This window comes from Ursus maritimus, unplaced genomic scaffold, assembly GCF_017311325.1.
Source record: "Ursus maritimus isolate PB19 unplaced genomic scaffold, ASM1731132v1 scaffold_1, whole genome shotgun sequence".
NCBI lineage: Eukaryota > Metazoa > Chordata > Mammalia > Carnivora > Ursidae > Ursus > Ursus maritimus.
This window is the reverse complement of record NW_024423343.1, coordinates 5,647,136-5,661,678: the sequence shown is the minus strand read 5'-3', so window position 1 is coordinate 5,661,678 and position 14,543 is coordinate 5,647,136. Positions and strand designations below refer to the sequence as shown.

At 48.3% G+C, this 14,543-nt stretch overlaps 1 pseudogene; it reads left to right on the top strand.

Moving 5' to 3' along the window:
* The first annotated feature begins 13,004 nt into the window (after window positions 1-13,004).
* LOC103662835 lies at window positions 13,005-13,403 on the top strand (annotated as a pseudogene).
* The last annotated feature ends 1,140 nt before the right edge of the window (window positions 13,404-14,543 follow it).

The following is a 14,543-nucleotide window of genomic DNA, read 5'->3' as shown; positions in this document are numbered from 1 at the left end:
GGTGCAAGTGCAGGTCAGAGCAAGAACAGAATCAGGGAAAGGAGCAGAAAGCAGATTTTTATGGAGTCCTTCAGGTTTCCCTGTCTCACGAGGAGTCCTGCTTATTCCAAATACCGGTCTTAAAAAACTCTTCCCGAACCTTCCAGGCACAGAAACTTCCAAGACCACAGCCCCACAGTGGTTAATATATGCCTGAGCTCCTGAGATCGCAGGAATGTGGGCAGGAGGTGTTCCTTTCGCAGGGTTTCAGCAAAGGTTGAGGTCCGCTTGGAGCGAGCGCTCTGCAGAGAAAGGCCTCCCGTGTTTGGAGACCTCTGCTCCTCCTGCTTCTCCCTCCCTGAACCCCCAGGCCTGGCGTCCTCACCTTCCTGCTGAAAGTGTGTTCACGCCTCCACCAAGTCTCCAATTTCCGCAAACCTCAAATGAAAAATTATCCTAATAACTAGTAATCATCAGTTGCATATTGAATTTCTTTGGAACTAAAGCAAAACATAAACTGGAATAAATTGTTCTAAAATGGGCGACAGGGAAATAAACAGACCAGATAGAACATTTTTTAAAAGTGAATTAAAGTTATTTAAAACTGGCACTAGAGTCCTGTGGTACACAGAGTAATAGCTCCCCAAAGATGCCTATGTCTGTGGATCTGCAAAGGGTGGGCGGGTTCAGGAGGGCAGCAGCCAGCACCAGGAGAGCAAGAGGGGTTGCCGTGCGGGGAAGGAGCGCCCCAACCACAGGTTACACCCGACTCCGAGGACCTCTGTCACCAGTGGGTCCCCCAGAGCCGTGGGTCCCTCCAACCTCACAGCTCCCGGAGAGAGCTGGACCGAAGGCCTTCCATTGGAAGCCATCATCCCTTCACTAAGGCGGTGACCAGTCTCATATGGAATGTTCTCGTACCTTGCAGTCTAGATAACACACCAGCAACTTGGGCCGGAGAGGAACCTTGGTCTGCCTTAAGGCTAAGTTCAGGGTCAGTTCAGAGACTTCTAACTTTTCAGGTTTAATATTTTAATACTAACGGCGTATGGGCTCGAAGCGGTTTCCTATTGCTGCCGTAACAGGTGACCACGAATTCAGGGGCTTAAAATCACTCACGTGTGTTGTCTTCTAGTTCTAGAGGCCAGAAGTCTGCACGTGGGTCTCACTGGGCTAAAAACAAGGTGTCAGCAGAGCTGTGCTCCTTCTGGAAGCTCTAGGTTAGAATCTGTCCTTGCCCTTTCCTGCCCGAGAGGCGGCCGGCTTCCCTGGCTCCAGGCCCCACCTCTCCTCCTCCATCTGACTCTGACCTCCTGCCTCCCTCTTCTAAAACCCTTTGCGATTGCCTTGGACCCACCCAGATAATCCAGAAAAGATCTTCCCATCTCAAGATCCTTCACTTAATCATATCCTGAAAGTCCAAAGTGTCAAGTAAGGCCGTCAGAGATCAGGTTTCTGGGGTTAGGATGTGGGCCTGGGGTGGGGGGGTCGCCTGCTTGCCATTTTTGAAAAATAATCTCAAAAATTAGCTCTGGTCTGTACCTTTCTCTGTCTCTTAAATTAAAGCAATTTCTCCGGGTTATGTTTAGCTTAAGTCCCAAAGAAATTCAATATGTAACAGATAGTTACTAGTTATTAGGCTAATTTATGATTTGGGACTTGTTATACTTGTTCATTGAACTAAAAGGTGTTTGGTAAATTCATTCGTTATTTTGATTTAGGCTGTGTATCAGTCCTTAGAAACGATTGAGGTAGTTTACGAACTTAAATAGAATGAATTAAATTAAAACCAAAATAAGACTCAATTAGAGAGGTAAGCAGGCACCAGCAGAGAGCGACCTGGGACATCTTCAGGGTGGTCTGGCTGGTGGTCTGTCACTGTTTGGATTAAAAGATGAGCTCACTATGCTTCCTGGTCACGTGGTCAAGTACACGCAGATCCCAGACTCTTCTTCGAGCCCCCACCTTGGTGCCACTCCCCACCCCCCACCGCCTGGAAGCTTGCAAGGTGCAAGGACAGAGTCCACTCCTGGGAGGCTGTCTCCATGCCCTCCCTTGCCGCTGACACACAGGCCCACCTTCCCGCTCAGGGGATTCTCGCCATCACCTTACCTTGGGGACACCCCGGGCAGCCCCTGTGCTTCAGTCCACCCGGCGGCTCACATCTCTGCCTGGTGCTCCCAGGCGCGCCCCATTCCCACGCCGACACAGCGACCACAGAGCGACGCTGCAGGAATTCACGGGAGCTCAGCGATCCCTGGTCTCTGTCCCCATCTCAGCACCCTGGGCCTTGCAGCAATTTACGCCCCACGGAGTCGTGCTGTTCCAAACCTTTCCTGCCCTCCCAGGTGCCACCTGCGTTTCTCTCTGAAGTCCCTGCATCCAACCTCATGGACAAAAGCCCACAATGGAGTCCGNTGATTTTGCTCCAACTCCCTGAATGCCTGGCAGGCAAAGAGAGGACGCATATGCTGTGTTTTATTTTATGTATTTATTTTTTAAGATTTTATTTATTTATCTGAGAGAAATCGAGCATGAGCAGGGTGGGGGCAGAGGCAGAGGGAGAAGCAGACTCTCAGGGAGCGGGATACAGGACTCGATCCCACCTGAGCCGAAGGCAGACGCTTCATGGGCTGAGCCAACTGGGGCCCCTGCACGTGCTGTATTTTAAAGGTTCTTCACCTCTCCGTTCCTAGCATCTGGGTCATGGTGGGACTGAACACGTCTCTGACTTCTGTCGTAACAACGGGAAGTCCTATTTTTCTCAGATGTCACCTTCCTTGGAAGGACGTAATGAGAAGTAACCCGCTTTGTGTTGTGCAAAAACATTTCTAGCCCAGCTCCTGTGTGTTGGGCAATGCCCCGGGTCCTGGGGACCCCGAATGACTGGGACGCCATCAAGTACATAGGTAGCCTCGTGACGGTGTCGGGTCATATTTATGGCAATGTTTTAAACTAAACTCTAATAGAAGGTTTCCAGAAATAAACGTTTCCATGATCTTTTATGGAACAATGTCTCCAGGATCAACGGTCAGTCCCAGGGGGGCTTGCTGTTGCTTGCAGTGAAGCCAGAGAAGACCCGCTCTCGAATTCCTGGGGGAAAGTCACTGTCTTCCTGAGCCTCCTCTGCCTGTTGGGCCCACGGGTGCAGTGGCATCATCACAGGGGCCTCGCTGACCCCTTCAACACCTGAATGGGGGATGCCTGGACCCCACTGGTCACAGCTTGGAAAGAAAAGACAAGAAGTAAAAGAAGAAACCCATGGTGGACTGGCCTGTCCCCGTACAAGGAGCTCCTGCTGTTTTGCTGTTTCTTACCCAAGCGGGGCCTCCTGGAGACACCCTGGGATAAACCCGCACAGAGGCGTGTCTAACAGGCTGTTTGCATCTGGCCAGAGGGTCAGCCTCCTTACCTGAGCAATTAAGAATTGCCAAGGGCATGGCTCCGAGTAGAGAGAGATCCCTGGGGTGCTGGGGGTGGGCAGTGCCTGCTGACCTCTAATACACTGGGAAAACGGAGAGGTCGCCATACCTGGAGCTCACTTCCGGCCCCGGAGAGGCAGAGCAGATCAGTAAACACTAGGATCTAGAGGAACTGGGGGCAAGATCATGGTCATGGCTTATAGTTCATTTTTTCTCACTTAGTCCTTACACGATCAAAGTCTCACATGCCCACAGCTTGCAAAGTCCAGCTGTTCTGCAAGTCCTATCATAAATAACACGGTCCCCTTCCCTGCCTCCCCATGTCCTACCACCCAGGGACAGTGACCCTCACCAACAGTAGCCGATTCTTTGGGTATCCGCCTCCATGTCTGAAATCACACTGTGTGGGGTCTATTAACCCTAGAGGTCAGCTGGTGACCCTCCTCGGTGGTTGAGGACTTGAGTCTATGTACAGCACGCACGTGCCACGTCCTCTCCTCCAGCCTTCCCAATGAGGTGATACGCTAACTTTGGCGAGATCACTGGTATCTGCATTAATATAAGTTCATAAACGCAATTCCCAGCTATGATGGTGAGTTTTGTGTCAACTCGGCTAGAACATGGTACCCAGTTATCCAATCCAAACTAAGGGAGGTGTTGCTGTGACGGTAAACATCATTTGCTATCACTTGCCTTTAAGGAAAGGAGATAATTCTCAAAGATGTGGGTGGGCCTCATCTAATCAGGTGAAAGGCCTTCAGATCAAGACTGAGGTTACCCTGAGGCAGCAGATCTTCTACCCCCAGACTGCAGCACCAGCTCCTGCCTGAGCTTCTAGTAGATGCTTTACAGGTTTTAGACTCACCAGCTCCACAACCACACAAGCCCGTTCCTTTAAGTGAATAAATAGTAAGTTTGTTTGCTTATTGGCCCATAAAGGAAAATATTGTCCTCCTAGCTGCGTCTCTGGAGCCCTGACTTCTACCATGCTACGGCTAGAGCACACGACGCTAATGCTTCCTTTTCGACATCATTCTGTTTTTCTCGGAGTTACTGATGGTTTGGTTTCCGTTTGCCTGGCTTGGGACTAGTTAACACTCATTTGCCCCCATGGGGCGCCTGGGTGGCACAGTGATTAAGCGTCTGCCTTCGGCTCAGGGCATGATCCCGGCGTTACGGGATCGAGCCCCACATCAGGCTCCTCCGCTATGAGCCTGCTTCTTCCTCTCCCACTCCCCCTGCTTGTGTTCCCTCTCTCGCTGGCTGTCTCTCTCTCTGTCGAATAAATAAATAAAATCTTAAAAAAAAAAAAAAAAAAAGAAAACACTCATTTGCCCCCGACCCGCTGAGGAGCACAGCTGTCCTCTCCTACCGCTCCTTCGGTGCTGCCATCTAAAACCTCAACTTACCCCTGAGGCTGTTCTCTGGGCCCCACAGGGCTGGCCTTCTGGGAACCCCCTTCTCCCTCTCCTGGGAACCCCCTTCTCCCTCTCCTGGGGACCCCCTTCCTGAACTCACACCTTCTTGTGCCTTCCTCCCTCAGTTCAGCAGAGCACAGCTTCATCGCGCCCTGATGACCAGAAAATAATTTTTCCGAAATCTTTAATATCTGAAAATGTCTCTTTCTCTCCTCCGACTGAAGGGTGGGGACTTCAAGGCTAGAAACTACTTGTCCTCAGGGGTTCGAGGGCCATGCTCCGTTGTCTGCTAGCTCTCAGCGTGGCTCTTTTTTTTTTTTTTTTAAGATTTTATTTATTTATTTATTTGACAGAGAGAGACAGCCAGTGAGAGAGGGAACACAAGCAGAGGGAGTGGGAGAGGAAGAAGCAGGCTCCCAGTGGAGGAGCCTGATGTAGGGCTCGATCTCAGAGCACCGGGATCATGCCCTGAGCCGAAAGCAGACGCTTAAGGACTGCGCCCCCCAGGCGCCCCCCAGCGTGGCTCTTGGCAAGTCCTACAGTGTTCTGGTCTGGATCCCCTGTGAGGAAGCTGTTGCCTGTTCTCTGAAAGGGGTTCTCTTTGTCCACGATGCTCTGGAGTGTCCTGACACTGTGGCTCGGGGGGGCTACCTGGATCCACCCAGCTGGGCGCTGGCTGTCCTGCATGTGGGAAGTCAGGTCCCTCAGTTCCAGAACGGGGTGACCCTCCAGAGTCCCTTCCAGTCTCCCCTTTGGAACTCACAGTATTTGGACCATGGTCCGTTCGAGTCTGTTCTCTCATGTTCTCATCTTTTTTCCCCTTGATTTCACCCTTTTCTTTCTGCTTTGCTTTCTGCTTTTCAACTTTAGTTTCAAAATTTTTATTGGGTATTAATTTTTTACCCCCCCTTTTAATTCCAAGATCTTTGTTGTTATTCTCCCACATTCATCTTCTACAATTACTTTTAAAGCGTCATGTTTATATTTCATGGGAAGAATAGCTCTTTAGTCCTTCCGGGGATTTTGACAGCTTTATGGATTTATCGTAACCTTCCATCGGCATGCACATTCTAACAAGCCGACCGGACCGTGTGTAGGTGGTGGGCTTGTGTGGGGTGGTCTGGGTGAGCTGCTCAGTGTGGGGGATCCTTTCTGTACTGCTTCAGATTCCCAGACTCCAACAACCTCTTTCCTGGAGGCTGAAAGCCTGAGGTTCTGGAAGCTGCATCACAGAAGCAGGACGGGTGTCCACTGACCCCCTGGGGGACTTCAGGGTGGTGACCTTGACCGGGCAGGTGCTGCTCCCCCCAGGCCAGCACCCGTGTCTTCCATCCTCCGGAGACTAACCTCCAGTCTTTTGATGGGGGGAGAAGGGGTCACCCGGCTGAGGGGGGCAGGGGACGAGATTTGGGGGTCTCAATACTGTGATTGACTTCCAACCCACCCTCCTGTGTTTAATCCACCCTCAGCCCTCTTGGTGGGTCCTGGGTGCCCCCCTCCTGGAGTATCTCGGCTCCATGGCTCAATCCAGCTGGTGCTTGGTTTCCTCTGCAGCTGGTTTAGGATTCTGTGTGCTTTTTGGCTGCGTCAGTTACGACCTGGCCCTGTGCTCTTCGGTGTTCAAATCTCTCTGTTCCATTTGCCCTTAGAGACTCACATTTAAGGACTAGAACAAACAACCAAAGTAAAAACCTTCCCTGTTATCCCAGTGGGGTTTCAGACAGGAACCGGGGGTAGACACATGTGTTCAGGTCTTGGACTCTTACAGGATGTGTCCTTCATGTGCTTTCTGTTCCCTTAGCAGCCCGTGTCCCGGAGCTCCCAAGGGAGGCTGGCTTCTGTAAGGACACTCTTCCTGGCAGGAGAGCACTGCAGGTTAGGAAGCAAGTCTAGGCGTCAGGAAGTCTCCTTCCAAGGGAAGGATTGCTTGGATTGCACACCCAACCCCTCTATTGCACCCTCAGCTCCGAATGCGCCTTCCCCGGAGACTGGCCCCTCAGCCCCATCCCTCAAAGGGAGCTTCCTCCTTGTAATGAAAGTGGCTTCAGGATGCTGGGGGCTGTGAGCCTTCGCAGCAGAGCCAGTCAATCCCGGCCCCGGAGAAGCAGGGATGGTCTGGAACCGGTGTGGTCTCTGTGCTGTGGTCCAGCAGGCGTGGCATGTCCCCCCCAGGGTGCTAGTCTCTGCCTCTGGGCTGGGGTCTACACGGAGCAGGAAGCAGTCGTGTTCAGGGAGCGCAAAGGTGGCTAGTGAAAGCATCATGTCTGACATTGGCTTGACTTCCCCGTCATGTTCATGGAAGCTCGATTCTGAGCGTGTAAGTTGTTTCTTAAAAAATCGTGTGTATCCTTTCACATTACGACCGGAGAGGGTTCGGAGCCTGGAGTTCACCAGCGGGCTTGATGCTGCCACCACCGACTTTCCCCGTGCTGTTTTCCGCAGTCACCTAGGTAGGTCAGTAGAGAAGCAAGGAAACTGTCGGACATAAATTCCATAATTTTTGTTTGAAAAGCTGTAGAGAGTTTTTAAAAACCAGCATATAACTTACATAAAATAAAACTCGCCGTACAGCACAGTGAGCTTTGCGACAACTGTGTGTGGTCAGCTTCATTCAAGATACAGGAGGTTTCCATCCCCGGGAAACGGGGTGGGGGGTCTCCCTGTGCTCTCTCGGGGGTCTCCCCCTGTTCTCATCTCCCATCCTCCACCGTCAGGCAATCTCTGACTGCTCTTCCTCACTGGAGCTTGCCTTTTCTGGATAAACAGATCATATAATTATACAGTCTGGCTTCTTTCATTTAGCGGCACGTTGCTGTGTATCAGAAATGTGTTCCTTTCTATCCCTGGGCCGTATTTCACTGTATGGACGTATCACAATTTGCCTTTCCTTACATCAGTTGATAGATGCCGGAGTTGTTTCCAGTTTCCGGAGATTATGAATAAAGCTGCTACAAACATTTGAATACATTTCTCTGTGTGTTCATATGTTTCCTTTCTCTTGCACAAACACCTGGGAGCAGACTTGCTGGTTATATGGTAAGTGTCCCTTATGCTTTATAAGAGAAGTACATAATTACACAAAGTGTCTGGAAGATATACGTGGCTAGCCACATTTAAACTAATTAAATAGAAGTGAACGAGCAGTTCCTCGGTTGCAGTAGCTACTTGGCAAAGTGCTCAATGGCCACATGTGACCAGCGGCCCCCGTACGGGATAGCGTGGACCCGGACTATTTCCACCACCCTGGAAAATACCGCTGGACAGCACGGGCATCGAACTTCAAACCTCGAGTTTCAGAATAGAAAGTGTTTCATTGATTTGGACAGAAGGATTTTTAAGGCCAGGGGTACTCTTTCTCACCATTGTTTACATAAATGGTAATATCCTTGCCAAATCTACTTACAAGTGGAACACTCCCATCTTGTATTCATTTGGCAGAACTAAAGTTTGGAGCTACCCAAGGACCAAAGAGTCCAACAGCCTGAAGAAGTTATTGTTCATGCTGGAGCAGCTGGCTGTCTGCGTGGAGCAGCCACCCACGGAGACCCACTGCCCTCTCAGCCTCTGCAAAGTCCTGTAAACAGCGGCAAGACCCAGGGACCCTACCGAATGGAGAGCGGGCTCTGCTCGTAGCTGGGAGAACGCCAGAGGCTCCAGGACAGATAATGTCATAACTGATGGGAATCACAGTCTGGCCTCTTCATTCCTCGCTCTTTAAAATAAGGGCATGAACTATTATTCAACATAGTACTAGAAGTCCTTGCAACAGCAATCAGACAACAAAAAGGGATCAAAGGTATCCAAATCGGCAGAGAAGAAGTCAAAATGTCTCTCTTCGCAGATGACATGATACTCTATATGGAAAACCCAAAAGAATCCACTCCCAAACTATTAGAAGTTATAGAGCAATTCAGTAATGTGGCGAGATACAAAATCAATACTCAGAAATCAGTTGCATTTCTATACACGAATAACGAGACTGAAGAAAGAGAAATTAGGGAATCCATCCCATTTACAATAGCACCAAAAACCATATGTTACCTTGGAATTAACTTAACCAGAGACGTAAAGGACCTATATTCTAGAAACTATAAATCACTCTTGAAAGACATTGAAGAAGACATAAAAAGATGGAAAGATATTCCATGCTCATGGATCGGAAGAATTAACATAGTTAAAATGTCCATGCTACCCAGAGCAATCTACACTTTCAATGCTATCCCGATCAAAATACCAAGGACATTTTTCAAAGAACTGGAACAAACAGCCCTTAAATTTGTGTGGAACCAGAAAAGGCCCCGAATCACCAAGGAACTGTTGAAAAGGAAAAACAAAGCTGGGGGCATCACAATGCCGGATTTCGAGCTGTACTACAAAGCTGTGATCACAAAGACAGCATGGTACTGGCACAAAAACAGACACATAGACCAATGGAACAGAATAGAGAGCCCAGAAATGGACCCTCGGCTCTTTGGGCAACTAATATTTGATAAAGCAGGAAAAAACATCCAGTGGGAAAAAGACAGTCTCTTCAATAAATGGTGCTGGGAAAAGTGGACAGCTACATGCAAAAGAATGAAACTTGACCACTCTCTCACACCATACACAAAAATAAACTCCAAATGGATGAAAGACCTCGATGTGAGACAGGAATCCATCAAAATTCTAGAGGAGAACATAGGCAGCAACCTCTACGACATCGGCCAAAGCAACCTTTTTCATGACACATCCCCAAAGGCAAGAGAAACAAAAGATAAAATGAATTTATGGGACTTCATCAAGATTAAAAGTTTCTGCACATCCAAGGAAACAGTCAGAAAAACTAAGAGGCAGCCCACGGAATGGGAGAAGATATTTGCAAATGACACTACAGATAAAGGACTGGTATCCAAGATCTACAAAGAACTTCTCAAACTCAATACACGAGAAACAAATAAACAAATCAAAAAATGGGCAGAAGATATGAACAGACACTTTTCCAATGAAGACATACAAATGGCTAACAGACACATGAAAAAATGTTCAAAATCATTAGCCATCAAGGAAATTCAAATCAAAACCACACTGAGATACCACCTTACGCCAGTTAGAATGGCAAAAATAGACAAGGCAAGAAACAACAATTGTTGGAGAGGATGTGGAGAAAGGGGATCCCTCCTACATTGTTGGTGGGAATGCAAGTTGGTACAGCCACTCTGGAAAACAGTGTGGAGGTCCCTTAAAAAGTTAAAAATTGAGCTACCCTATGATCCAGCCATTGCACTACTGGGTGTTTACCCCAAAGATACAGATGTAGTGAAGAGAAGGGCCATATGCACCCCAATGTTCATAGCAGCAATGTCCACAATAGCTAAATCATGGAAGTAGCCGAGATGCACTTCAACAGATGACTGGATTAAGAAGTTGTGGTCCATATATACAATGGAATATTACTCAGCTATCAGAAAGAACGAGTTCTCAACATTTGCTACAACATGGACAGCACTGGAGGAGATAATGCTAAGTGAAATAAGTCAAGCAGAGAAAGACAACTATCATATGATTTCTCTCATCTATGGAACATAAGAACTAGGATGATCGGTAGGGGAAGAAAGGGATAAAGAAAGGGGGGGTAATCAGAAGGGGGAATGAAACATGAGAGACTATGGACTATGAGAAACAAACTGAGGGCCTCAGAGGGGAGGGGCGTGGGGGAATGGGATAGACCGGTGATGGGTAGTAAGGAGGGCACGTATTGCATGGTGCACTGGGTGTTATACACAACTAATGAATCATCGAGCCTTACATCGGAAACCGGGGATGTACTGTATGGTGACTAACATAATATAATAAAAAATCATTAATAAAAAAAAAAAAATAAGGGCGTGAAACCCAACGGATAGAGCGTAGGTCACCGGCCAGCCTTGACACTCTCGGTTTCAAGCTCCAGCATCCTTGAACAGCCTGCGATTTAACAAATAGAACTTATTTTTTTCTGACCACAGCCCAAATAGGTATGTTTCACCTTGGCTTTTCCATATGAAGTTCTGATTTCCTGGAAGCTGGGGCTCATGGTGGGGAATCTAGACTCGGGACAATCAGGGGCATTGACTGTGGGCATGGCTCGGTCCCTTGTGTGTGGTCTTTCTCAGAGAAGGGAAGGCACAGAAGAAGGGGGTTTTATTACCTCTTGGGCAATGTTGCATTTTGTGAAAGAAAGTATTTTAACCACCAATTTGAACAAAGCTGGCAAAACAATAGTCCTTCTTGTGGTCTTAGCCATTAATCTTCTTTTGTGTAGGGGGAAAAATCAGATGCCTCGATGACGTCATCAGTTGGCTAGGAACAGAACCAATGGAACCAAAGGACACCATTGTTTCCCTGACAGGGTGGTTCAAGAGGAAGCTGTGCTTGCTTTTTCTTTTCCAGAAAGAAGAGGGCACATCTGCAGCTGACCACCAATAAACATGGCTGGAATCTTCACATTGGGAGAATTTGCCGGAATGTCTGTCTTTGTGGAAGTGATTCAACATTTCCAAAGAGGCTCCCCCATCTGTCATCTGCTTTCTTTTCACTCCCAGATAAAAAGAGCTCAATTTATTTTTTTTTTATGGTAAGTCTGGTGGAATGTTTTTTCCCCCTTCCCGCTATTGTTCCTTTCTCTCTTCACCTTGGGCAGACAAACTCATTTAGGCAATAAAGCAATAAAGTTATCTTAGGAAAGGTGGTCAGCATTAGCAAGAGGAAACGGTGTTGTCTGCAGATACTCTGCGTGAAGATGCCGAACGGCGTCAGAAGCATGTCCTTGGGAGGAGCGTAAAGGCTCGGCGCTGCCCTTCCAGGATGATTCTGAGAAATTCAAATCGCCAAGGCCTTGTCAGGAAGGGTCCCTGCGGAAAAGGGAGGGAACGAGAAGACAGATGGGACAGGAAAAGGGAAGGGTACTAGACCTGACAGAGAGGGGGCTCCTGGACACCTGTCAAGATTTCACGTTTCGTACACCAAATGCTACCTCAATGGTGAAATACAGGTCACAAAATGGGCCACTAGTGTGACTACTGATGGTCTGTTTCTCTGTGCCCTTGCCGAGACTGTAGGGCACACCAGCAAGGAAGCATAGCTGACGTCAGTAGATTGATTGCAAAAATGACCCCATTTTTCCACTCCTTCCTATATTCATGCCTTTTGCAATGTGGCTTTACGTTCTTTCCATCAAGAGTTGGAGTCTATTCCCTCATCCCTTGAATCCAGACTGGTCTTTGGCTTGCTTTAGCCAATGACTGTGGTGGAAGTGTCTGAACCCAGGCTTCAAGATGTTTCATGCTCTTCTGCTCTTTCTCTTGGACCTCTGCCTCCACTGTGAGAACAAGCCTGGGCTAACCAGCTGGAGAATGAGCTCCAGATGGAACAGAGCTGAGTCTTCTTAGCTGAGACCATCCTAGCCCAGTGAGCCTCCAGCCAGCTTGCAGACGCACACCCAAGCCAAGCCTGGCCAGGCCAACCCCAGGTTTGTAAGAAGTAAGTAACACATGATTGGGGAGCCTGGGTGGTGCAGTCAGTTAAGCATCCAACTCTTGATTTTAGCTCAGGTCATGATCTCAGGGTGGTGAGATAGAGCCCTGTGTCAGGCTTCACGCTCAGTACAGAGTCTGCTGGAGATTTTCTCTTCCTTTCCATCTGCCCCTCCCTCTCAGGTGCGTGCGCTCTCTCTCTCTCTCTTTCTTTAAAATAAATAAATAAATCTCTAAAAAGAAAAGGAAGTAACACATGATTGCTTTTTTAAGCCACTAAGTTTTGGGGTTGTTTGTTACACAGCAATAACATAGCTGGTAACTCTTTAGAAACTGAGAGTCATAAAGGGCAAAGAGATGACAGGCGACATAAATCATGATAAAACCCAGACAGTTAGCCCTGGCTCATGCACGAGCTGCGGTTACTGATGAAGCGGAACCCTGCAATGGGCTCTCCTCCCAGCTGGCACAAGGGACACGAGGCCTCCCAACCAAGCTTCCTCTGGTGTGCCTTCTCCAGGTCCCTCAGCTCAGTCAGCTCCCAACTCAAAAGCCCGCACTCAGCACTCACGGACGAGCCCTGCTCCGGAAACGAGACATCTCTGACCGCGTGTACCATAGCTGGTCACCTGCAAGCTGGAAACTTAGAGTTTACTGTAAGAATGATGTCCGTTCTGTCCTGTTGCAGGTTCCAGATGTCAAAGCAAGGATGTGGTGGCCCCTTCGGTGTGAAATTCCGGATTTCCCGGGGTCTTCCGGTAGGAGCTGTGATCAACTGTGCTGACAGCACAGGAGCCAAGAATCTGTCTATCATCTCTGTGGACGGGATCAAGGGATGACTGAACAGACTTCCTGTTGCTGGAGTGGGTGACACAGTGGTGGCCATGGATCTCGGAAAGAAGGCACATCCAGCAATGGGAATTCACCCACGAAAGTCAGACTGGAGAAAAGCTGGTATGTCTCCTATTTGAAGACAATGCAAGGGTCATAGTAAACAAAAAGGTGAAAGGCTCTGCTATCCGGGACTAGTTGCAAAGGAGTGTGCAGACTTGGGGCCCAGGATTGCACCCGGTGCTGGCAGGAGGGCAGGATAATTTGGTGCACTTGCTAAAAAAAAAAATTAAAAATTATTTGTGGGGCGCCTGCGTGGCTCAGTCCGTTGAGCACCCAACTCTTGATTTTGGCTCTGGCCAGGATCTCAGGGTCCTGAGATTGAGCCCCACGTCGGGCTCCGTGCTCAGCACAGAGTCTGCTTGAGAGTCTCTCTCTCCCTCTCTCTCTGTCCCTCCCCCGCTTGCATGCACACTTTCTCTAAAAAAATAAATAAATCTTCAAAAAAAGTATTTGCTCCCCCCCCAAAATAATGATATTTACTGAAGCAGATGCAGACTAAAATCCCCTCCCTTAGAGAAGAGAGCTGCTCACGTGCTGGTGGACATCCTTTGACCATGGCGGCGTGCTCGAAACACACCCATGTGACTCTCACAGACGGGCTCCTGTCATGCAGAGGTAGGCTTATGGCTTTTCTAAAATGACAAGCTATCACCTGCCCTTTGTAGGTCATTCAAATAACAACGCAACAATTCTTTTTAAAACTAATTTTAAAAATTGGGGAGCCTCTAGGGATGCCTGGGTGGCTCAGTGGGTGAAGCGTCAGCCTTCGGCTCAGGTCATGATCTCAGGGTCCTGGGATCGAGTCCTGCATCGGAGTCCTTGCTCAGTGGGGAGCCTGCTTCTCCCTCTGCTGCTCCCCCTGCTTTTGCTCACTCTCTCTCTCTCTGAATAAATAAATAAAATCTTCAAAAAAACCATTAGGGACCATCTAAAGTGGGTTATGAAAGTCCTCCCCTCCCCGTAACTGCCAATGACAGGCTCGTGAATCTCTTTCAGCACCTTTATCATAACATTACCTCTCTGTAAGCTGGCTCTGTGTCCTGTGTTCTGGAACACGGACTTGCCTTTCAGTGATGTCTGTTTCATTATGCAATCCTTCTGCTGAGGTTCTTGTTTCGGTATTAGCAGTTTTTGTTGTTTATTGTTTTTAATTTCCAAGAACCGTTTGTCGGATTGATTGCTTTCACAGCAGCCTGTCCTTGTTCAATGAACATAGCATTGGTTCCCGAAACTCTCCAAGGATATTAATCAGGCTTCTAAAGGACTTTTCTTTCTTTCTTTTCCTTCCCCCATCTTTTAAAATATATTCCAAAAATAACTGATAAGTTAGAAAAATCAGA